The sequence below is a fragment of the Pteropus vampyrus genome, unplaced genomic scaffold, assembly GCF_000151845.1.
Source record: "Pteropus vampyrus isolate Shadow unplaced genomic scaffold, Pvam_2.0 Scaffold2, whole genome shotgun sequence".
In the NCBI taxonomy this organism is placed as follows: domain Eukaryota; kingdom Metazoa; phylum Chordata; class Mammalia; order Chiroptera; family Pteropodidae; genus Pteropus; species Pteropus vampyrus.
In genome coordinates, this window is record NW_011888783.1 from 5,418,310 (window position 1) to 5,444,831 (window position 26,522).

At 34.6% G+C, this 26,522-nt stretch overlaps 1 protein-coding gene and 1 pseudogene across 11 annotated transcripts in view; one reads left to right on the forward strand and one right to left on the reverse strand.

Moving 5' to 3' along the window:
• GULP1 (GULP, engulfment adaptor PTB domain containing 1) overlaps positions 1–26,522 on the reverse strand; it is a 204,863-nt gene that overhangs the window by 150,367 nt on the left and 27,974 nt on the right. The gene's annotated exons all lie outside the window — the stretch shown is intronic.
• Positions 18,387–18,505, forward strand: LOC111739444 (annotated as a pseudogene).

Here is a 26,522-nt window from a genome sequence, read left to right on the forward strand (position 1 = left end):
AAAAAGAAAAAGAATATCGTCACAACTCCTTGTGTGGATAAATGAATTAGTATTGAAGCACTTAGAATAGTGCCAGGCATACAGTGAATGCTTGGTAAATGTTAGCCTTCATTTTTTACTTAGTATTACCTATTACTCAAATTGCAGTTTTTCTCATCCCTCCTAAGTCTTTTCCTAAAACAATTCATGTAAGAAGCCTAGCAAAACATTTTCACATAGTAAATACTCCAAGTATGTTAGTTTGATGCTATGCCCCTACTCATTTATACAATCCCGTGGATTTTGCAGGTTAATAGTATATAATAAGTCTTTGCACACAAAAGTAATCTGTCTCATGTTTCTGCCAAAACTCTAGCAATCAATCACAAAGGGGAAAAAAAGGTTTTATTTAATTGGTCTTACTGAAAGTATAAATACATTATGTGTCATAAGTGTTAAATCAGTGTTGTCCTGTCTTGTGAATTACCAAAGTTCTTCACCTCTATTTTGGATTGTTTTTTTGGAAGTTCAATCTATAATTATTGTTAATTTTGGTATCTGTATACTTAATATTTTCCTATTTCAGCCCCTCAGTAATGATGCTGAAGATTGAAGGTATGCATTCATATTGAAATTTTACAGAAACATGAATTTAAATGTATTACATGTAGGGTGACCATGTAATTTATCATCCAAATTGGAATACTTTTGAGAGTAAAAAGAGAGTTAACTAGATACAATATCAGGGCAACTAGTACAAACTCAGATTATCCCTGGTCAGGAAGGATGCAATGTTATCCCAACTGAAAAGTTACGAGTAGTTGCTTTCCAAGTTATTCACAGTTACATTGAAAATGTGAACTGAAATAGATGCCCAAATAAATACAATAGTGATTTTTAGCTAGTAGGTTACACAAGCTGTCTTCTTTTCACAAAGCCTTCATTTCTCCATGTAGAGCTTGGAATGTAGAAGCCATGAAGTAAATATTTGTTGAATAAATGAAGAAATAAATGCATGAAGTATATACAGAAATTCTCACATTAAAGAATATGACATGACTATATCAAGTACACTTTGCTCCTGAAGTATGATAACCCTTGGGAGTCCAAATTCATATGACTAGGTCACATGATCCTAACAAAAACACCAGTTGTATACTATGAATGAGAACACATTCATGTAAATTTTTAATATAAATGTTTGGTCTTTTCTTTTTTCCTACTTATTGTGAGCATCTCTGATTATGACCTCTAGAATCTTTGAAGTAAGAGCTCATGCTCCTCTGTTGCAAAGTGGACTTCAGCAAAAAAATGTAAAACACTCTATTTAAGAACATAGATTGAATAAATGATACACTATTGGAGATTTGGAAGACGTAATAAAGCCCACAACCCTCTAGGTACTCCTGAAATGCAGCATGGTATAAAGAGCACATGGTTTGGGGTCAGAAGTTTTATGCTGGAGTTCTAACTCTGCCATTCATGGCTTCAGGACCTGGAGCGATTCATAAGACCTTTCTCATATTTTTAGCTGGCAATATCAGTAATTTTGTACCATTCCTTCCCCTTCATTCTGCCATAGTCAATCTTTTACGAAGTTTTATATTTTGTCCCTCAGTAGTTCTCTGCTTGTCACTCTTCTTTTCTATTTATATTAAAATTACCCTTCTCACTTTATATGTCTTAGTACAAAGTATCTTATTAGTCTTCTTTTTTTAATCTTCCTCAAACTATATAATATATTCTCTGCATTATTTGTTTTTCAGAGTTAAATAGAACTTAAAAAAAAAGAAATTCCTCTATACTCTAGTCAGTTTCTATGTAGAACAACTTCCCCCTTATTCACCTTCACTGTCAAATCTCACTCATTCCTTAAAAGAATGAGGCTGTACCAATGTACAGTTTTCAAGTTAAATCACTGAAGCATTTTTATTACTACTATTCTGTTAAATCAGGATTTTAGTGCTTGCCATCACCCAATGAGAAGTTAAGAAGCAATCTTTCTGTGGAAACTAAGAATAATCGTGTACAAAGTAGAGAAATATTCAATTATGTGGCAACCTTCATATAACAAAACTTAGTTTAAAGATTTAAAAAAAATGCGGCTGTGTTCTGTCATTTCCATAGTCTTATTTACATCAGTTTACAAAAACAGTTTAGTTTTCCTAATATCCACTGAATTTGTATGTAGCATATTTTCTTTGGAAGTATTTCAAGCATTTTGAAACTTAATTTCTCTATGAAATTAAGTTTGTGGACAGAGTTCATTTTTTTTTTTGTAACTTTCACAACATATCCTACATTCCTGGAAGTAATGCTGCATTCAGTAAATATTAGCTGAAAACTGTATTGAAAAAATGAGGACAGTTTGCTTTCTAGGTTCATTCACTGTTACATTAAAAATGTGAACTGAAATAGATACCCAAATAAATACAATAGTAGTGATTTTTAAAAATGTGTTGCAATTAAATCTTATTACATATATTATAGTATAAAAATAAAATTTTCAAAATTAGTTAAGAAAAAGAAATAAAAGCCCTTCAGATTGAAAAGTGTTAAGGATGAATGCTTATGCCCCATCCCCCCAAACTCATATGTCGAAGCCCTAACCCAAAGTGCATTAAGAGGTGGGGCCTTTCGGAAGTAATTTGGTTTAGATTATGTCATGACTGCAGAGCTCCCATGATGAAACCAGGTGTCTTGCCACCATATGAAGATACAGCAAGAAGGCAGCCATAAGCAAGCCAAGAAAAGCATCCTCTCCAGATACTGAATCTGCCAGCACCTTGATCTTCCCAGCCTGCAGAAAATGAAATGTCTCTCATTTAAGCCACTCAGTCTATGGTATTTCAATATAGTGGCTTGAACAGAATAATTCTAAAGGAGGAACTATCACTATTCACAGATTACCAGATCGCATATGTAAAAAATTCAATGGAAACAACCAAAAACCTTTGGGAACTAATAAGTTTAGTAAGAGAAATTTACAAAAATGAATTCTATTTCTATACAGTAGCAATGAACAACTTGAAAATAAAGTTTCAAAAACAACTCTATTAATAATATCAAAGAGAGTAAAATAGGATAAATATAACAAAAGAAGTGCAAAGTGTCTACATTGAAAACTACAAAATATTATTGAAAGAAATTAAAGATCCAAATAATGAAAGATAGCCCATGCTATGGATTAGAAGACTTTATATAGATAAAAGGGCAATATCTCCCATATTGATCTACAGATTTAATGCAATCTTTATTAAAATTCTAGCTGAACATTTTTTGCAAAAATCGACAAACTGATACTAAAATTCATAAAGAAGTACAAGAAACACAGGCTAAGCAAAACAATCTTGAGAAAGGAAAATGTTAGAAGACTCACATTTCCCAATCTTAAATTTTACTACAAAGCTACAGTAATTATGAAAGTGTGGTGCTGACATAAGGCTGGACAAATAAATAGATCAATAAAGTAAAACTGAGAGTCCAGAAATAAACCCTTCTTTTACAGTCAATTAGTTTTCTGCAAGGGTACAAAGACAAACAAATGAAGAAAGAAGAGGTTTTTTCAATGAATGATGTTGGTACGACTGGCTATCCACATGCAAAAATATGATATTGGACCCCTACATCATACTACATACAAAATATCATTCCGAATGGATTATAAAACTCTTAGAAGAAAACACAGATGTAAATTTTTGTGACCTTGATTCAGACAACGATTTCTTTGACATGACACCAAAAGCAAAAGCATTAAAAGGAAAATATATACATTGGTTTTCATCAAAATTAAAAACTTGTGTTTCAAAGGACATCAAGAAAGTAAAAGGATGGCCCACAAAATGGCAGAAAATATTTGCAAATATTACATCTAATAAGAGAACAATTCAACAATAAATAGAAATTCAATTGAAAACCAAGCAAAGGATCTGAATAGATATTTCTCCAAAGAAGATGCACAGATTTCCAATAAACACTTGAAAAGATGCCCCTTTTCATTAGCCATCAGATAAACGCAAATTAAAGCCACAAAGAGATACCACTATGCACCTCTAACATGGATAGATGAACATTAAGAAGTATTGGCAACCATGAGGAGAAAATGGAACCCTTAAACGTGGCTAGTGGGACTGTAAAATGATGTAGTCACTTTGGCTAACAGTCTGGCAAGTCCTCAAGAAATTAAACATACAGTTAACCATATGACCCAGTAATTCCGCTCTGATGAATATACCAAAGAGAACTGAATACACATGTCCACACACACACACAAAAAAATGTTTACAAAAATGTTCACAGCAGCATTATTCAAAATAAACATAAAAATACAAACAACCTAAATGCTCATCAATGGACCAATGTATAGATTGTGGTACATTAGAATGATGCACTTTGTAGAGCCTCTATTGTCATTGGAATGTGGAAGTTTCAAAAAACAACAAAACTTGGAATACATTCTGCATTAATGTTTTTTTTAAAAGATAAAATGTGAACAAGTTTTTTTTTTTTGAGATAGGTTTTAATATTTGCCTTTTTGGTGTATCAGAAAGTTTCAATAATTTTCATCTACAATTGAAAAAAGGTATTAATTTTTAATATTTCCAAATTTGGTTCATACTTAGGCAACTGTTGCTTTAGATTATTTACTGATATAAGATAATGCACAATAGTCATGTAAGATGTCATCACTGGGGAAGCTGGTGATGGGTACATGGATGGGACTAATTTATTTAATTTTGCAACTTTTGTGACTCTAAAGTTATTTCAAAATAAAAAAAAATTTCAACATTATAACTTCATTTTCACTTTTAAGTATTCTGATGTTCTCCTAGCTTGTTTCAGATATGACTGAAAAACCAATTCATGACTATGCTTTTATCTAAAACCTACTCTTTTTATCCATAAATGGTGTTTACATAGATGGATGTTTAACCTTCATTAACCTTCAGTTAATCAACAGTGTACTACAGTCAAATCAAGAGGCAAGACTGATATCATATCCAGCAACCACTAAATGGATTACATGTTTCAATGGGGGAATTAGTTGATAAAGGCCACACACAGGCTGATGCCCCAGTCAACAGTGACATGTTTGACCAGATAACTTCTTGGCATTATGGGTATGACATACTGACTATTTAAATATGTATCATTGCCCAACAATGAGTTTTACATTTTTCTTAGATATATTTAAAAACAATTATATAACATTGAAATAATTATATAACATTGAAATATCTCATAATATATCAATTAAAACTTTCATTAAAGTAACTATTCTGAAGAACAAGTCTGTCGATTGCTATATAAATTCATCATAAATTTATCCTGTGCTCCTCAAACGTTTCATGATCAATCACTTCTATATTGAATTTTATTTCCTTTGATATCAAATATATCTAGAGTATTCCCAGTTGAAAATAAGTTCAAAAATTCACTTCCATAGATAATATCTACTTTAATTCTCCAATTAAACAAACAAAAACATTGTGAGAAGAACCAGTCACTAACTGGACACTGGAATTACATGTTAAAAGCGGGAATATATTAAGTTAGTCCACTGACCTTTTTGAGGGTATTTACATAACTATATTATGTAATACACTATTTCTGACAGTTTACTGTTTTAAGAGCCATAGGAGGAGAAGAAAGAAAACTTGTGTAATGAGCCTAATGAGGTAGTACAGCATTACAAAGGGGTTCAGATTGTCCTTGGGTCAGTCAGGCTAGGTTTGAACCGTGACTGTCACTTATCAGTCATGTACACTTGCATAAGTCATGTACATTTAGATAAGTTACCCTTCTCAATTTTATCAACCGCAAAATCTGAGTAATAACAGCTATGTTGTAAAACAAGAGCAATGATGTCTACTAAATGCTTTATAAATTATAAAGAACATGTATTCCACAAATGTCAAACATTTTTTAATACTGTGATTTATCAAATACTCACTATGGATTTCGAAGGCTGTTGTTCCCCCAAAATTCTACAAATCTGTTTTCGTTTGTTTTTGTTTAACATTGTTAATTGTTCTCATTAAAATTTTGTGTTTACTCGAGTGCACTCAATTTGTGTACACTCCAAAATGAGTACTTTATTAAGCATTTAGGAGCATTAATTGACTCATCAGGAAGTCCTTTTAACCTGGAGATTTTTGCAGTGCCTTTGAAAGTTTTAGGGGGCTCAAGCCAACTATCCTATTATAACACAACTGATCATTAGGTGAATTTAACCCTATTTCAGATTAAGCCATATTATCTTAAACAATAGAAGCACAATAAAACACTATGAAGACTAGGGCCAATAAAATGGGGATTATTTCTGTTTTCAGTGCCAACGTTGAAAAAGAAGTTCTGCTCTATGTGACTCACAGATAGATGAATCAAACCACGACTCTCAGAAAAATAGGCCACATTAAAACTCTGCTAAAGAACATGCTGAAAGCAGGATTGATCCCTATCCACACCATGTGCTACGGCATTAGACTGTAAATTCCAAAGATCAAGACTAAGACCTCCTAGTTCTCTCCATATAACATCACGCAGAGTGACATATTTAATATGTTCAGACAATATTAGAGATTATTACTATTAAATGCTTGAAATAATGAGGAGAAATTCTGTTTCAAGAAGAGGGAATAGGAAACAAGACATATCAATTTTCTATAATGTCTACCCTCCTTTATTGGCTTCTTTATAAATATGTTCACATTTCTTTCATCTTCAATAAAATCTTAACTCCACTCTATCCCTTTGCATTCACATCTAACCTTCTAGAAAGAGTGGTCCACAACCAATATTTGTGTTTCCTCATTTCCCACATACTGTTGAAACCACAGCAATTCAGTTTACCTCCACCATTCTGTCCCGCTTCTTGACCTCTTGAGATAGACCACTCTCACTGTTTCCTGTGGGATCGAACAAGTTAAGTGAGGGGTAGTGAAGTTTCTCAGAGGGATTTGAGAAAATCAGTAAGGTTCTCAAGAACCTTTTTACAGTGTTCTGTTGTGACAGCATGGGCAATTGGCAGACGGTACAAATTGCTTATGAGAGTGGTGTATTGCTAATGATTTAGGAAAATCAACTTGCATAACTGAATTGAGAGGAAGAGGTACATTTGCTTCACAGCTAGCAGTAAAATCAGGTCAGGAAAACAATAAAGGAGACATATTTTCAAAACCATACTTAGTAAGCAAAAAATATATTTTTGGCTGAGCCTAAAATACATGATCTGAGGTTTTTAATGTGGCAGATATGTCTAAGCATTGCTTAGAGTTTTGGCATAAAGTTTGTTATTCATGAAAATAAGATCCTAATTGTTTTTATAATAACAAAGTTATACTTTAACCTTATTTTGCAAGATATATCTGTTCAAAGAACCTAATTGTAAACTCTGTGTGTGTGTGTGTGTGTGTGTGTGTGTGTGTGTGTGTGTGTGTAAATAATATCATGGAATAAGTATAGCTTTAAACTTTCCAAGAATATCACATCTACATTTCATCTTTGACTTACCATGCTCAAGTGAGATGAGATTGGCCACCCAGAAAAGACCAGTCAAGCACAGCTCTACAACCAGATGACCCAATGTTCATTGAATATTCTCTCATAACCTGAAATCAATGAGAATTTCTCTCCCCTTCTCTCTCAGTCCATGATATAAATGGAATGAATAATTTCTCAACCCAACAAGACACACAGGCACTCATCACCTTATCATGAATCCTTTTGCTATCTTGCCCTTCAAAGTTGACTCAAATCTAATTTTCTCTAAATCCTTTCCCCTTTAATTTTGTGAGACTTTTGTAGCACTTTTAAAGCTCATTTAAAAGAGCAGAGGTTCTCAAAACAGAGTTCCACTTAACTCATTCGCCACTGACCAGATTTACTGTGACTCTCGGTTAAAATGTAAACCATATCAACTGGTGTCCACAGCTAAGTGAAAACCCATAGCTACTAGACTTTACTAGACTTTGTCCCACATATCTTTGCACAGTTCTGTTCCCATCATGCTTACTGTATCTATGTCACACACACTGTAATCAAAATTGCTGTCTGTGAAGCATCCATTCCTCATTCTTCTTTCCTAATCAGACCACAACTTAGTATTCACTCCCCACTGTCACAGCCATAAAAGATTGGAACTAATTATTAAAACAGAAGGAATCTGCATTAAGGTCACTTATAAGTATCCCTCAGTCCTTCTTGCCATTTGAAGATGTAATCATCAGGAGGATTTGTAATGGGTATTTTTTAATGGAACAAAGTCTGTAGAATGCCCATCAACAGACTTATACTCAAAGGAAAGGCCTTAACTTGCATGAAAAGTTTGACAAACAAATACATGTGTATAAACTTTAAGTTAAAATAAAATAGTTTAAGTAGATATGCATTTTTTTTTGTAATTATACTACCTTAATCACCTTTTATTGTTACCTTATTAACAATACTCCCAATACCATCAAATAAGAGAACTTCTACTCCAACCCTGTACTTAGCATCTCCTCCCTGGTATGCCACTAAACTTTCCAAAAACAAATCTAGTATTTCTAAGTTTGTATCAAAAATAATACTGATGGGGTGGCTCCATAGTGTAGTGGTTAGCATAGTGTAGTGGTTACACACAGAAGGTCCTGGGTTCGTGCCCCAGGTGGAGCCCTGGACCATACCCTAAGTGCACCATGCCCTGGGGGCACCAGGCCCCGGGTGCATGCTGCGAGCCGTGGGAGGAGACGCCCCGCCTTCAGAGATTCAGTTCTTAAGGGGAAATGGCAACATCCATAGGTCAGGGGTGGAAGGCGGGGAGAGAATTAAAGAGGGGGAAAAAAATAATAGTAATACTGATAAAATACTGATTGCCTTAAACATGGATAGAACATCTTATCATTTTGGTTCCCTCCTTTCTTATCTTTAAAAGTATATTCAAATTTTGATGTCCACATTTCTTCATGAATCACTCTTCCCAAGACTCTTAGCAATTTACATGCTGTGGTCATCTCTCCATTTATTTTTATTCTCTAGAATTTTTTTTTCCTGTTCCATTGTGCAGAGGGGAAGATCCTATAAACTGCTGAGAATAGAATTCAGATTTCTTGATGCCCAGTTTGGTTTTATCTTAGTCGCACCCAATTTTGGCCAATCATCAAATACATATTCTTTGCCATGTCAGTATTTTGAATTCATTATTGCTTCACTAAATCTAATACTAACCTTCTATGTCATGATGGTGTTTTGGAATGAGAATCAGAATGGGAATCAATGAAATATATAATATCTTTTTACCATTTAGAGTCTCTTAAAAATAATTTCAAATATCAAAGTTTTAAGTAATAAGAAACTACATGTGCATAGCAATAGTATATCCTGGAAATGACTGAAAGATGATGATTAGCATATATTTTTACTAATGAAGCAGCAAAAAGAAAATAAAATTTAAGTATAAAATCTTTCAGGAATATCTCTGGCAATGATATCATGTATATAAAATAACATTCTTGTAGAAAATACACTTAAAGCTAAGTAATCTATTAATTGAGACAGTCTAAAACTAAAGTTCTTATTGTACTTGTGTATTTCACTTCTTTGTTTAATACAAATTTTCAAAATAGGAAGTAGGTCAAACAGCGGCTCCCCCAAAATAAGATATGTCCAAGTCCTACTCCAGTACCGATGAGTTTGGCCTTATTTGGGAAGAAGATCTTTACAGCTGTAAATAATTTAAGTTAAAATTTTCAGATGAAATCATCCTGGATTTAGTGTGGGCCTTAAAGCCAATGACTGGTGTCCTTATAAAAGAAAAGGGTGATTTGAGACACAGAGAGTAAGTCACATGGTAGACAGGGGCAGGGATTGGAATTATGCAGCTACAAACCAAGTAAAACCGAGGATTACCAGAAACAACCAGAAGCAACCAGAAGCTATGAGAGAATCATGGAACTAATTTTCCCACAGAGCTTCCAGAAGTAATCAGCCCTGCCAACATACTGGTTTTGGATTTCTGGCCTCCAGAACTGTGAGAAAATAAATTTCTGTTGTTTTAAGCCACCAAGTTTGTGCTATTTGTTACGGCATTCCTAGGAAAGTAACACAATATGTGATTAGTCATGTGCATTTATAATTTTCATTTATATCCTTTCCATTTCCAAAAATTGACTTTTTGGACTATTATAATAAAAATCTCATGTGTGTCTGCTCACACAGCTAAATAAAGAAACATAAAGAGATAGAAACACAAAAATGTTCAGACCATAGGTCTAAGAGTTAGACCTATCATTTTTTGTTATATGAACTTGGGCAAAGTATTTAACCTCTCTGAACCACAATGACCTACCTCATCCATATAATGAAAGTTAATAATACTCCTTCATTATGTAGTTGTGAAACAGAAATGTGATAATTTGTTATAAATTTTGCACATTTCTAAGCATATAGTAAACTATGAATAAACATTATGTTATTAACTGGAATTAAATATTCGTAATGAATTAATTATCTCTAAATTGATGCTTTAGAGCAGATGAAAATTCTCATGAGACTCCTTGAGAGGCTAGCCTGGTCTCTTTTCTCCAGTCATAGTTTCTCTAATTTTAAAGAACTTCATCCACAAAACCAATATTAACTTAAGTAAGATACTATTAAGAATGCTCCCAGTTAAGAAAGTTATCATCTACCATTAACTAAGATCGCCATTGACTTCACTAACACAAAAATAAAGGGCTAGTTGTTCTAAGTTGTGCATAATTTTATTCAACCATTTCCCAAATGACCACCTTCTAAAGGCAACACATGCCCTCTCTTAGCCTCCACGACCCTACATTACCCTGATACAAAAAAAATATGCAAATCTTTACCCAGTTCTTTTTAGGTTAATCAATGTTGAGTGACACACAAAATTCTTTTATAATTAATACTCAACATGTGAATAGTATTTTAGAGTAGAGTCTGTACTGGAACACTAGAACATTCATTTCTGGATAAAATCCTAATCATACAAATGAAGTATTTATTCCTTTATTTATGAAATCTTTTTACAAATAAGGACACTGAAGCTCAGAGAAATCTATCAAATTGCTTTAGTCACAGGATTACACTAATCTAATATATAGCATTTTCTTTTTAACTTTGTGTTATTAAAAAAAAAGACATAAACAGAATATATATACATATCTATATTACCATCATGTACCCATCACCTAGCTGTTTATTTAGATTTACTTTCAATTTCTCAAAATTGAAAACACATATCTCCAGCTGAAATGCATAATTAAAAAATGTACATCATGTATTAAGAGAAAGGGGGAATAGGGACAACCAGAAAAGATATTCCAGAATGAGAATTTTCTAACAAAGGCATTTTGCCTCTAAATCCATAAAGACAAAAAGAAAATCTCTAAGGCATAACACTCAAGTGGCCGTAAATGTGTCACCAAAAACTTACTGACAAAGCAAGAACTAAACAGAATGTCTGAAAATTCACTGGCAAGGGCAAAGCCTAAATATGCATAAGCCTAACGATTATCTCTCACATAAAGACGCTGAATCAAATATCTGCTTTTCAATTGATATTTAGAGTAAGCTGTTCTTAAAAGTGTATACTGGTATTATGGAAGACAAGACCTTTACAAAATGGAGTGCGCCTCATTTTTCTCCTATTTGTAACAATGAGCAATTTCCACTACGGTAAACAAGTATTTATAGGAATCAATCATCATTTTTACCTACATAGAGGTTGGAAGAGGATTTTCTTTGCTAGTAGTTATCATGAAGGGCACTGCACCCAATTGATATGTCAATGAAAAAGAAAACAAATTCAGCTATAAATATAAGAATAAATACTAAGAAATAAAATTGCCAGGAGTTAGTGAAGGTTCAGAACTTCAATATAGAGTGGAGAGATAGCCAGAGAGGCAGAAAATGGAAAGCCATTTTAGAGAACTAGCTACATTTTTAACAACCCTTTGGAGACCAGCCCTGGCACAAGTACAGGACAGATGGGGATACTGATAATTATAAACATATTTTCACCTTACTTTTGTACAGCTATTAAGAACCACTTAAATTTTAGATGTTCTTTCCCAGATGCAGCACAGTAGACCTCATAAAAGGCTGCTTACATATTTTATTGATATTATGACTACTAAACAGATATCAAAAATGCCTCTAAAATGCATATATGCTTAGGATTGTGGCTCTTAGTGACAAAGGGGTTGTCCAGGACAAAGTACCCCTTATCAGTGATGCATCTGGGAGACTGGACCTAAAGTCTAGTGGGAAGGTCTAGTCTAGCATCTTCGTATTAGACCTTGCACTTTAAGGGAGGCCAATAAGAGGTTTCCAGAAGAATATAATTGAATAATTCATCTCCTTCCCATGAGCCCAAACAATAAAGTGGGCTTCTAAGACAGAAACAAGTTTACCAAAACTAATTTTATAAGTAAAAATATGAGAAATAGGGTTTTAAAATGAGCAGTGTTCACATCTCCAGGTCATTTTTGGTCCCTAATTAATCTAAGAATTTAAAGTTAGAGTGAATCTCATAGATCTAATGCTTCTCAGACATAGGTAGCAAATCTTCCTGACTCTTACTTTAAAGTTCAAGGCATTGACACAGGTTTCTTAACTGCAAAGAGAAATACTTTCTAGTTATATAAGAAATTTAGAGACAAATATTAGAAACACAGAAACTCCATGATGGCCAGAGAACCAAGCTATGCAGTCAGAAACAGTACTGAAATAACAGCATAGAAATGCCCACTGTGCTCAGCACTGCTACCATCACCAGGGACTCTCACCAAGGTCCACTTTGCGAGCCAGGACCTGGGCATCAGATGCTGTGTGAGAAACTCTGTACTCATAGATAAAATGTATCAGCCGTCATCACTGCCAGAATAGATTCCATGCTGCCTGTTTCTTTTCAGTAAATTCCAATTTGATGTCTTACCTGTGTGCATCTGACTAACAGAGCCTGGGTCATATGTGTGTATCCCTGATGCAAAAGAAGCTCGGGAAACAAGTTTCTGGCCTCTATTCTAAGACATTACTGATCAGAAAGGATATTCTTAAACACATGAAAAGAGGCAAAGATGATGGAAAGAAGTATCAAAGGTACCTAAGATGTGAGAACATCACTGTGGATTCCACTGGAGTGTCCGCACACTGGCAATTGAGAAAACAGCCTCTACCATTGCTGTAAGTCCATTATGTGAACCTGCCAGCCTCTCTTCTCTTCTTCTACTGTGCTCTTCCCACCAACCACACTGGTCTTTACTGGCCATCCAAGGTGCAGAGCTTTTGCAGCTTTAGAATTTCTGCCTTTGAGCATCCCTCTGCCTAGAACTCTACACCCCCATATGTATTATTCATGGCTGACTCCATGCTTTGCTTTCAGGCCTCAACTTAAATGTTACTTCCTGGGGGAACACGTCTCAGACCACCCCATCCATGGATGTCCTTACCCTGCTCTAGCCACATTCTTCCTTTTACACCCTGTTGTCTTTGCTTCATGGCACTGCGCACTATTTAATCTTGTTTTATCTGTTTATTTTCAGCCTCAATTGCCATTATGTAAGCTCCATGGGAGTTTGGATCTTGTCTGTTCTTTATGCTGCTGTATCTTCAGCACCTAACCTTTCAAATATCTGTTGTGTAATGAATGAACTCCTGATACAGTTTAATAGGTGTATTTTATAAATGTGGAGACTGAGGAAAAGAAATTCAGTGATCTGTATATGATCACACAGAAAATTAGTGATCAAAGGCCAAGTCCTTCATTCCCAACTACACAATTTCCACAAAGAGAAAGGTGTGAGCAGCTTCTTAAAGAAAAGGAGACAACAGGGAAGAGCAGAAAGAACACTGATTAGGAAAAAAGTATGAGTTCTATAATAATACATTTCTGAATTAAAATCCATGCCTTCAAATCTAATATTAGCCTTATAGGTTTTTTTCAGAGAATTAAATGTGACCATATATGATTATTCTACATATACATTATATAGAATCTGACATGTACAGGCACTTAACAATTGGAAGCTATAAAAACTATTGTTAATTTATAAGTAGTGATCCACCTTTGAGTTCACATTTTCTTAATAATATGCTAAAAGAGACACATCCTTAACATAATCTGTAACAGAGTCTTCATGTACAAAATGAGAATGTTCATTCTTTCATGAGACTAAAATTTACTGGGAATCTACTATACGCCAGGCATGTGTTATGCACAGGTTGAAGTCTCTAAATTTCTTCCTAGCTACTAATGCTAAGAAGTGCATTTCAACAATCTCTTATTGCCATCTCTAAAGATTACCTTATGACTGTAAACTAAGGGCAAAAATAGGTTATTATTTTCACTTCTTCCATTTATTTCAAAGCATTTATTGAGTCAAACACTTTGCAAAACACCGGAGACTCAGATGACACTGAGACAGAACCCCTGCCTTTAAGTTACTGTTTCATGAGAAAAAGACAAAAAGAAAAGTTAACAATGTGACATATACTGGATGCTATAGGAATCCAGAAGAATGGTATCCAACCTACACCATAAATTAGAAAGGGCTTTTTCGAAGAGGTGATTCTGAGCAGAATCCTAGCTAAAGGACGAGGAGGAATTAATTAACCAGGACTAGAAGCAGGGGTCAGACCAGCTCAACAGAGAAAACAGTACCTGCAAAGGCCTGGTGCAGACATTAAAGTTATGGGAGAGCAGGGTCACAACAGTCCTAAGAAGACAGAATTCCATAAAAGGGCCTATCTGCAACCCCTTCACAGTGCTAATGCTACAAATTATTAATTTCTCTTAATTTCTTTGCTTTTCCCCCCAAAAGAGAAATTCTTCCATTAATTATTATAGTACCTCTCTAGTCTGGCACTAATCCTCAGTTTTGTTAAGATTTATCATATTTTTAAAATATACACGTCTATTAAACATTGTATCCTCATCAGGGCTCAGTTTCATCTTTTTGTTTTTGTTTTTTCAGTTCCTTTTATATTAGCAACTTTTCTTAAAGAATTCTTTGCATCTTTCTTTGTGCCTGGAATGCCTTCAAGGCACCTTCCTTTGGCAATGTTCTCCAAGCAGCATTTTTCATTTCCTCCTATAAAGTGACAGCACTTTCTACATTACTTTCATTATAGCTTTTAGCAAATTACCTTTTAATAAGTTTCTCTCTCACAAGACTGAGCTTCTGGAGGGAAGGTTTTGATCTTTGTATCCCAAACATTATCTTTTTTCTTTTTTCCTAACATTTTCAATTTTAGAAGAGCTTCAGATTTACAGAAAAGTTGCAAAAGCAGTACAAAAAGTTCTCTTAGAGTTCTTTTTTAAAATTCAAATTCTGATACAGTAGGTCTGGGGAAAGTCCCCATATTCTGGATTTCTAACAAGCTTCTATTTCATGCAAATGTGGCTGGTCCAGGGACAAATTAGGACAAAGGTTCTCAACTCTGGCTGCAACTAGGAATCACCTGAAAGGTTTTTGTTTATTTTAAAATGCCAATGCTTGGGCCAACCCCCAGAGATTCTAATCTAATTCATCTACCATAAATCCAGGAATTAGTATTTCAAAAAAAAGGTTTTCGAGTGATTCTCCCATGCAGCCACGGTGAAAACCACTTGTTCTTCTACGTTGTTAGACTCATATCCTAGCAGGCTCTCCATTTCCTTCTCTGTTAAATAGAAATAATTACAAGTATCTGACAAGGTGTTATTGGGACTAAATGAAACAGTACAAGTCAGCACCATATTTACTGCTTATTAAATTCTAGGTGCTTGAAAATGTCAATTACAAATTCTGACAGGTAAAACATGTAAACCCACATTCTCATCAATACACCTCTGAGAATATTCTTCCAAAACTGTCTTCTAAGAGTTAGACCGCTCCCAGATCTCTAGCTTCAGAAGAACATTTAAAGGGACTGGAGTTCACAGTGTTAAGGTGCCATCACTAGTTTTCGCTAGTTTTGGGCTCCACAGCTGATCGTGGGAGTATAGGGAGTCCCTGCCTGTGTGGGACAGAAACAGCTTCCTATGAGGTCGGTCAGCAGGGTGTCTAGTTGGGTCTAAGCTGCTTAGTCCAGAATAATGAGTGATCACATCCAAACTGCATCTGGTCTTAAGGAGAGATCTCTGAGAATCATCTGGTTTTAAACTGCATAGGCTTGAGGACAAAGCTCCTAACAAAATGCAAAGAGTGTTAGTATGGTCATTAAAATTTGAGCAAGAGGACATAGTAGTTGTAAAACTACTTATCTTCTACTCTGGCTTTTTCCGACACACAGCCCCTTCTCCAAATCTAAGGAATACAAAAGTTAAAGAGTTACCTTTTCTTTATGTTCTTCAATCAATAGTTTTTATCTGACTAAACTAAGGTTAGTAGATGCTTGAGATGATTAGAAAAGAGTTTACAGATAAGAGTTTACAGGTTAAGAAATGCCATAAATAATTACTATCCCCTTTGAGTTAGGGGGAAAAAAAAAAAAACTACAAAGAGAATTAATCCTGGCTTAACCTAAATCAATTACTAATTATTTAGTAACAGATAAGCATAGCTGTTCAAAATATCATCACCAGTTTGAATGGCTGAAATACTACTGACAATTGAGACCTAAATTACATGATGTTTTCCATAGCTGTTAGTTCTGTTATCTTATTTCACATTCTTTGAATAATATACTTTAAGAACTAATGAGTGGGCATTTATACAAACACATATAAATATAGAAGAATACTCATCAAGTTGTAGTAAATTTTAAATTTTACTTTCATTTCTATATCTTAATTTTTTTCAGAAAAGCATGTTACTTTTAAAAATGTACAATAAATTTACTTTAAAGATATAGGGCATATGTCAGCAATTTCTATTTCTTAGTCTAAGTACAAGAAAATTACTTTTGCAAATCAACAGACTAGACAGATTACATTAATCGCTACCACTAACACATGGAAAAATCACTTAAGCTCATTTAGTCTTGGAGTCTTACCCTTCATGTAAATTTATCAACATTAAGTTTTAAGTAGCAGAATGGACCACAGAGCTCATATGCATATTCTGCCCGTTTGATAAATATGCATGGATTCTAGCCATTCAAGTACAACAACTAACTAGACATTGCCATTTAAATTATCTGCCATCACTGAAGAGCCAACATTTCATGAAACTTGTCCTTGTTCTGTCATATCCCTCTCATGCATTCTTGGAGTAACTTTTTGATTTTTTAAAAATGTATTAATTACACCTCTTTCAGAGTTACCTCTATATTCACATAGTATAAATGAAAAGTTATGAAATCATACATAATGAAAACTTCATAGGCCACAAGCTTCTGAGGCCTGGAAATGCTAAAATTAAATATAGAGATGGGCACATGGGAAACAATGTCCAGATGGTGAATTCAAATACTTTATTTTCTTCTAACATGCCATGTACTTTTTGCTCATTCTATATACCATGGGAGAGTGGTAATATTCCAAATTGAAAATAAATGGCATCCTCCATTCTTCTCACCTGCTAAAATGGTGCTGGAATCCAATCCACTGAGAAACTGTCTACAAAAAAACTAGAAGTCATGACATCCTCCTCCCTCTTAGTTATCCTCATGCCCAGTCAGGATATCCTGTTAATTCCAACCCCTTAACAACTCTTGCCTGTAGCTATTTTCTTAGTACCAGAATAGTTTTCTAACTGGTCTCACCGCCTCCAGCCACCCCCTCCAATCTATCTGCCACACTGCTGCCGTGATATATAGCTGATAAGTTACTCACCTAAATTCCCAAATTCTTTAGAATAGCATATAAGATGTTCCAAAATTGGACTCCTGCTTACCTATCCAAATTACCTCTTACAATTCTCTCATGGGCATCCGGCCTTCTAGCTGTATCACATTGCCTGCAGGTCCCTATTTATAACACCCTAGGTCACATTTCTATGGCTTTGCATATGCTTCTCAAGGAAAAATCTCCACCACCACCACTCCACACCTGCTTAGATAGCACTGCTCCTCACTTTCAAGACACTTCATTCAACAACTCAAAACCACCTCAGAGTTTCCCAAAGAGAGACAGCTCCTCTGTTCTTTATGCCATCTTTGCTTCCTCTGATATAGAAGGAATTTGGTATACACAATTTTTTTTTTTTATAGTCTTAGTTAGTGGCACAGATCCTAGAACATAAATGTTTGCTGAAAGAAAAAATGGATGACTGATGAAATGGCCTTGGACTAAATAATGAGATGATTATTTAGAGAAGATCATCCTCCTTTTAGAGAAGATCGGAGAATCAATATATTTTACCAAAGGACCTTTCCCCTAGGGTGCCCTGAAAGGACTCAGGAGCAATAAGAATGTTGCCAGACTAGAGAGGTCTCTTTCCATCCTTGTAAGTCTCCATCTTCTATAAAAATCACTTTTACTAGTCTACGGCCATGCTACCCTGAACGTGCCCGAGCTTGTTTGATCTCAGAAGCTAAGCAGGGTCGGGCCTCGTTAGTACTTGGATGGGAGACTACCTAGGAATATCAGGTGCTGTAGGCATTAAAAAAAAAACACTTTTACTATAGTAGTGGGGGTGATAAATTACTCATTAAAATTTACTATTTTTAATGATAAAAGCAATATATAATCATTGTAGAAATATCAGAATATAGAGATAAGTAAAAGCATAAGTTGTCCATTTCCCAATAAGCTGAAATAATTGACCATTTATAACATTTTGGGGACATCCTCCTAAATTGATTTTTTTATACATAGTCTATTGGATACAAAAATGGAATCATATTATATGAACTATTTTATAATTAAATTTTCCATTTAACAATATTCTATGTTTAGTTAGAATAACTATCTACAGTTGTAATCACATGAAATGTTTATTAAAAATGTAGTTTGCTGGACTTCATCTCTTCATCTGTTGAAACAATCTTTGGACAGAGGGTCATGGAATATTTATCTTAACCTTCTAAGTGATTCTTATGTACAGTAAGAGCTACTTTGAGAGCCACTAACTACGGACAGTGTTTTTAAATCACTGGTATAATGACAGAAAAGTGAAGGTTTCAAAGGTATTTAGTTTGGCAGCACATAAGAAAGCATAAGAGCTGTTACAACATGGAATGGGTTGCCATCCAAGCTGATGAGCCCCTGGCACTCTGCAAATAGATTTTGAATAACTAGTCTTAAGCATGGTGGTCATTCTGTATCTGGAAAAAGGCTGAAAGAGATAATTTCTAAGGTCTACCTCAACTGTAAGGTCCTGAGTGTCTATAATCCAAAAATGCTAAGGCTAAGTTATATTTCGGAGGCAAAAGAGAACAGTTAACCTGGGAAAACAATTATGGAACTGGCTGGGAATGTTTCTTGGGAGGCAGCAGTTTGGAGGTAAGGCAGCTCTCAAAGCTGACAAAAACTTTGCAGACGATTAATTGAAAATACTTTTTTTTTCCTAAAAAAAGATGAGCAATTAACTGTTTTCTTAAGACTTTTACACTGGTGACGACATCAAAAATGTCTTCCTTGGTAGCACTAATGCAGAGCAAGGAAAAGCTGAAGGCTCTAGCTGACACAGTGAGAATCCAGACATCCTTGGCATACGCGGCTCGCTGTGACCATTCTGGCCCAGGGGGATCTGTAGAACTGTGGTAATACCAGTAATCTAATTTAACTTTTTCATTTCCAAACAGAGAATCTACAGATTAAGTCTAGGGAAGTTAATAAGCCTAGAGTGTGCTATGTTGTAAATTCTCACGTGGCTAGTTGGTGACAAAATAACTACCCTAGAAATCCACGGTTCTGACTCCTTAGTTAAGTGTTTTGAGTAATAAAGATTCTTTACACTGTAAGTTGACTTTTATCAAAAATCTTAAAAAGAAGGCCCAAGTGTTTGAAATTTTTGCATGTAAAGATGCCATACTGCAAACAAATGGCTTAAAATAATTGCATTTTAAAAGTAGATTGACATTTCAAGGATAGCTGCAATAATGCTCCTTATGTTCACTTCTCAGAGTTATAATTTAATTCCCTTTTTGGCAGGAAAATCAGTGATCGCTGTCACCTTCAGACACTTAAATAAAAATGTCTTTCAAAAAGACATAATACTTTCAAACAGTCCTTGTGTTATACACACTTCATATGTCTACCAATGAGTTTACATACACGTCAGTTTTTTAATGGATATGCACATTTATGGGTGCTTATGATGTATATATGTTAGTTATAGAAAATATATTCTTCATTTTTTATAAAATATTATATCTAATCTTAATAATGCTGTTTTTAAAGGTTGACTAGACTGACCCAACCACCATATATTTACAGTGAAAATTATATTTACAAATATCTATCTAAAGAGTTTAAGAATTAACAGCCTAAGTTTATTTTAATGTCTCAATTTTAAGTATAATCTATAATGTTGAGACTCCTAAATTTGTATCTCTAACCTTGGAACTCCATACTCAATACATTTACTTCAAGACATCTCAAACTTAACAAATCTAAAATCAAATTTCCAATCCTCCTTCCTAAACTCTTCCTCTAACAGTCATGTTCATATCAGAAATGACAGATCCATCCATTCAGTAGCTAAATTTGTCATGATTCTGGACTCCTCTCTTAACGTCCTACATCCATTAGCAAATCTTGTCCAAAATACATCCAGAATCCCACCATTTTTTATTATCTTTGATGCTGCAATCACCATCATCTTTTCAGTCCTAACTGACCTCTTGCTTCCATCTCTTAATTTCAGCCACCCAGTCCACCTTGCTGTCCACCCAACATTACAAGGAAAAAGCTATTGTTTTTCTATGTAGAAGGTTCCTTCTCTACACATCTTCAAGGCTTTTCCCTCACGTCCTTCACATATCACTGATAATATCAAAGCATCATGGAAGTATTCTTAGACTAGCATTTTATCAGTCAGAATCCTAGAAGGAAATGGGTGCCACAGTAAAATTAAGGTAATTTGTAGAGAATTTAATAAAGAACAATGGTGTGGAAAGGGCATAGGAAAATCAAATGAGATAATGTAGAATCTCAGGGATAATGATGGTAGGGCTATTGCCACCTCTAACCCTGAAGGAACAAAAAAGTGGGAAGACACTGGAAATCAGAAGAAAAGTCCAATAAAGAAGGCTACCTTGAGGAAAAAAAAAAACTAAGTAATGATTAGAAGAATGTAAGCAGTCAACCTGAGGCCATCTGTAAGAAAAAAGCTAAGAGAATAAATAACCTAAACTTACACTTCTCCCTTGCTCAGCTCTCTTCCCAGAGGGCTTATTAATATGGTCTATATTAATTTTCTGCCAAGGACAGACAGCAGAATGGAGAAGGATGGAAAATGGACCCAAAAGAGATAATCTGAAGATACTCAACACACTACCCCATTTCTCCCTAGCACTCAAATAATATTTGTGAAATGAATCAATATGAAGCAAAGGTGATTGCTCATTGAACAAGGCTTTGAAATGTGCTATGTAAACTATATTTCCTTAAGAAAAACTCCTTTTACTCTGGCTCAGAAGTACTCAGGAAGGGCTGAGGTCATCCAAAGGTGAGACTAGGTAGGCTTACATGAGCTTGATACAGTGAATAAGTCATGAGGCATCTTTCAGCCTCATATTCTGCCTTTATAGAACCTAAGATTGGTTATCACTTTTGTTGAGATAGGGGATTATAAAGAAAAGAAGCTAGGATTATAGGTGGGCATTACATTAAGGGTCCCCTCTACCCTGATGCCTTGCAGGTGATTTATGATGAGTTGATTTATGGTGTTTGATGTATACCATAGGTGTTTCTGATAAAAGAAACAATGGAAACAAAAGTCAAACATGTTATATATTCCAAAGGGTAAGGGAGTATAAAATGTTTAAATATCCATCCTATATACTTATATCCACCACAAATAAACCAAGCAAGCCTCTCATGACACACTTCATCCCCCTGGCATCGGATTATTTAAAAAAAGCTCTTCGAAGAACAAACATTTGTAGAACCTGTGATTCCTTGGTTTTCGAAATTATTTGTGACATTTTTGTGTTCAGCAACAAGAAAAGTGTTACCTCTTTTGTTGGAGTTTTCCAGACTCCTCAAAGTTGGTGCAATTAGAGGAAATGCTAAAACAAGGGGGCAGAAGAGCAAACATCTGTTTCATTCGTGAAAACTAAGGAATTAGTGTTGATGGGAAATTTATTAAAAAGTAATATATTTGTTGATTCTAATAACACCTCCCAGGCCACTCCTGATGACAAGGCAAAAAAGAAAAAGTGATCAGGGTAGCATGTCATTAGAAGAAACAGAGTGGAAAATACTAACAAATATCCTTAGAAAAGGGCTTTCACACTCACTCCTGGTTTCATTAAGAGAAGAATTTCATACACTGAGGTTCCCTATGTGTCTTGATTTTTCCTAAAAGGAAAGATGGTGATAAACAAGGTTGAGAGAAGACAGAGAGAGACAGAAATAGAGTTGTTATAGTTTTTCAAATTTACTCTAATCCTAACCGTAGAAACATAACCTTATATATTCTAGTATCACTCTTATAATCTATTTTCATCCTATTACATACTTTTTTCCTTTGAAAGTCAGTTATGTTATTATAATTGATCTCCAATTTAAGAAGTTGTAAAAATAATCTCTGAAAGAGCTCTGGATTCTTGGGGAAAATGTCTTTGCTATTGGGACCCCATTCTATATGCTTTCAATTTAGGAGAAGATTCAAGTATGATAAACTTCGAAGCTTCGATGATGGGGCCCAGGGGAGCCCTTTAAGAAAATACATTTCAAAATACCAAACAATAATTTGACAGTTATCACAAAAATTACAAAATCTAGAAAAATTGCATATATTTTCAAATAATTACTCGACATATTTCTGTATACTATTTTTTTTTTGGTGTTTTGTTTTGCATGGCTCATATACTTTGGTTGACTATTCATATTTCAAAGATTTATAATATTTTCTATGGAGAACACAGAGGTAATTCAATCTTTCCTCCATCAGAGTCAAAGTTTTGTTGTTTTTTCTTTACCCACACGTTTTTTGTGCCAGGTGCTGTGGACACATGCATATCACAGAATAACCTCCAGCCATGTACTCTGACTCATCACGCTAGGTACACAGGTTCAGTGAGCAGTGGAAAAATTCCTGGAAGACACTCCTTTACCAGGACAGTAGAGATAACTTAATTATACACTGAATTAACTTCAAACCGCATATGACTATATGAAATTGTCAATGTTCAATCATCTTCGAACTCCAAAAGTGACAATTTCATATGGCTCATACTGATATACTCCACTAAGCCCAAAATAAATGTATCTCCAACTCAGCCTCCATTAGCCAGATTCCAAAATTGACCATGGCCACTCTCACACACCTCACACTAGGTGAAATGTAACAGAGGAGAGCAGGAGTACAAAAAAGACCACAGTCTCACCTGATAATGCATAAAACACCTTAACTGCAAATTTTACATGCGATTATGTGAATAAGGCCCAGGGCCTTGGATAGAGGCTGGGAAAATCAGTAGCCCTGAAGCCTAAGTACCACTAACTTCACAATAAATCCCCTCTGTAGTCCCACTCCTATCATATAAAGTTTTGTCATCTGAGAAGTCCCAGGGAAACCTACAAGGCACATCAGAAAGCAAACACACTTCTCTTTTCTCCCAAAGAAATAGTTCCCACATGTCACACGGAAATGATTTCCCAGTTCACAGGCACAAGCAGAGCAGGCCTTGTCCATTTATTACCAGATTCAAATAACCCTGTCCAAAATGATGAAAATGTCTGTGAAACAAAGAGTCCTCTGTTGATACAGGAGTCTCATCTCTGTATCATTATTCCCCTAAGGCATTCATCAATTGCATGTTCTGTATGCCAAGCATTTTGCCCTCATGTGAGCACTTGTAAAACACAGTGCCCTCTGATAAAAATGATTTCAATGCAAAATGTAAACTTGTAGTATATCTGGAATCCGACACCAGGCTATTTTCTAACTGGCCCTATGGTGAAATAGCTCTCTGGCCATATGCCTTTTAAATTCGACAAAACATGCCACACAGAGAAGACAACAGAGTTTCGCTAGAGCCCTCAACTCATTTCTTTTTTCTGGTTTTACATATAAATCTCTCTACCACAGACAGATGTCTTGTATAGACAGACTGTTTATCTGCCGGATTCTGCTGAGTCAGCAGCACAGTCCAGGAAAACTCTGCTGAGTCTACATAACAGCCGCCATCGGTTGCATAGCTTCTAGGAACAGTGTCATCAGCATGAAACAGTGTCAGCTCTGCTTTAGAAGTTAATATCAATGAAGACTGTTTTAGAAGACTGCTTTAGAAGTTAATATCAATGAAGAAAATTTATTCCAGGTCTTAATACCTTGCTTCATTGAAAAAATTGGGAACACAGCATCATAAGGGTAATAAATAAAACTATATCATATGTTCACTCCATTTCAAAAGATATCAAATATAGTCACCATAAACTGTAAATTCAGATTGGGCAGAACCTCAGCTATGCCACTATCTGAGACACTGGCATTGATCAGAATAATAACAACAACCAATAAAAATAGTAATAAAGCTTTCGTTTATTGAAAGCCTACTATGTGCCAGGCTCTGTGTGAGCTGCTTCAGACATATAGTGTCTTAATTCTTACACTAACACAATAAGGGAGGTCTTATTATCTAAAAAGCAAACTATTCCAATCCTCTAAATTTCATTTTTCTCATCTGTAAAACGAAGATAATTTTACTTACTTTGTAAATTTTGGTAAAAATTAAAGATAATAGAGGTAAAGTACTGAGCATTCAATAGCAGATGTATAAAATAAGAAAATATCCTTTATTAAAAATATCAAACTCCTAAAGTTTACATAGCTTTTATATATACTAAAATACTAGCTGTGGATCCAACATGTGTAACTTAAAATATAAGAAACTTCAACCATCCCAGCAGGTGACCGAGGAAACTGCCTTGCTGATTCCACAGATTTACAGAATAAGCTAACAAAAACAAAACCGAGCAGTCATGTGGGTTATATCATTATTTAAATCAGTCAGCATGTATTAAAAGCCTACTGCAGTATGGTAGGAAGCTGCAAAGAAAGTAATAACACAGTCCTTCTGGAACTGTATTTTAAGTATACAGAAGATATACAGGTATTACACTATTCTGTTATTTGGATCAATGCATACAAAATAATGATTAAATGAGTGACAAAACAAAGCATGAGTGTAAACAGTCAGAAATCAACACTCTATGAAGAGTAAGAGCTAAGAAAAATTTGTGCCTAGTGTATAATTTTCTGATTAAAATCTACCTTTAACATACAAGTAATGACTATGTGTTAAGTGACAAAGTTAGCTAATGGTTCTATCCCAAACAGTCAACACTACCCGTATGGGGAGCTAACGCCATCCTCTCCGTGTATCACTCTTCCCTTTATACCTGGCCCTGCAACTATGAGTCAAAACACCTCAAAGGTGGAAAGGAAAAAGAGCACATACTGGCTCCAAAGGGCTAGAAATTTTTACAGTGGTCCTATAAGTTGAGCACAAAAAAATTGTAGCTGGAGTTAAAATTACTAATAATGGAAAAGCAAATTCACCAGAATTCTTTGATTATCACCACCTAAATCAAACTAAAATGTCAAACTTAAATAATGAACATAAATATTCAAAAACATGAGATAAGAAAGCTTACCAAAATAAAATACACAAACAAACTAAAAAACACCCTTGCCCTCAAATGGTTTAGGAAAAAATGTATATGTGTACATTATATATAATATATTGACATATTACATACATACATACATAAACACACAGAGATTGAGAGAGAGTGAATGATAATTAAATGACATAAGACATTAATGATAGGTTAATGTAGGTAAAGGGTATCCCTTCAACTATTCTTGCAAATTTATTCTAGGTTTGAAATCACTTCTAAATAAGGAATTATAAGAAGCAAGCTAGTGAAAAATATTTAACTATAAAATAAAATGAAAGTAAAATTTTAACATATTTATTTCTTCCTCTTAAAATCTAAGAAAGATTACTCTGATAATATTACTATCATTATCTAAAGGTGTATTCAAAGAATTTTAAAAGTTATGGTCAATGATGAAAACTGGTTGAGTACAGAAAACTAAGAGGTTTTTCCTTAAATAATTCTATGTATAAATATGAATCTCTGACAGAAAGAACAAAGAAAACCAAACTTAATTCTATTTGACCCAGCATAGCAGAAGATTGAACAAGGCATGTTATTACAACAAGGTATGATATTAAGCCATACTTAAATATTTCATTTTCCTTTTAATATCTGAATTGTATTCAGAGCTGCCAGCATCAAAAGTAATCAGGAATTATATTGTATACTCTAAGGAGTATGCCAACTACAATCATGACCTGGTGTATTTCTGGCAAATCTGGATGCCCCAGATTCTCCCAAATTAGAGAATATCAACACGATTCGGTATAATCTACTTTGAGGATATACAAACAGATGTCACTGCACAATTTTTGGACTATATATATTAATAAATTTC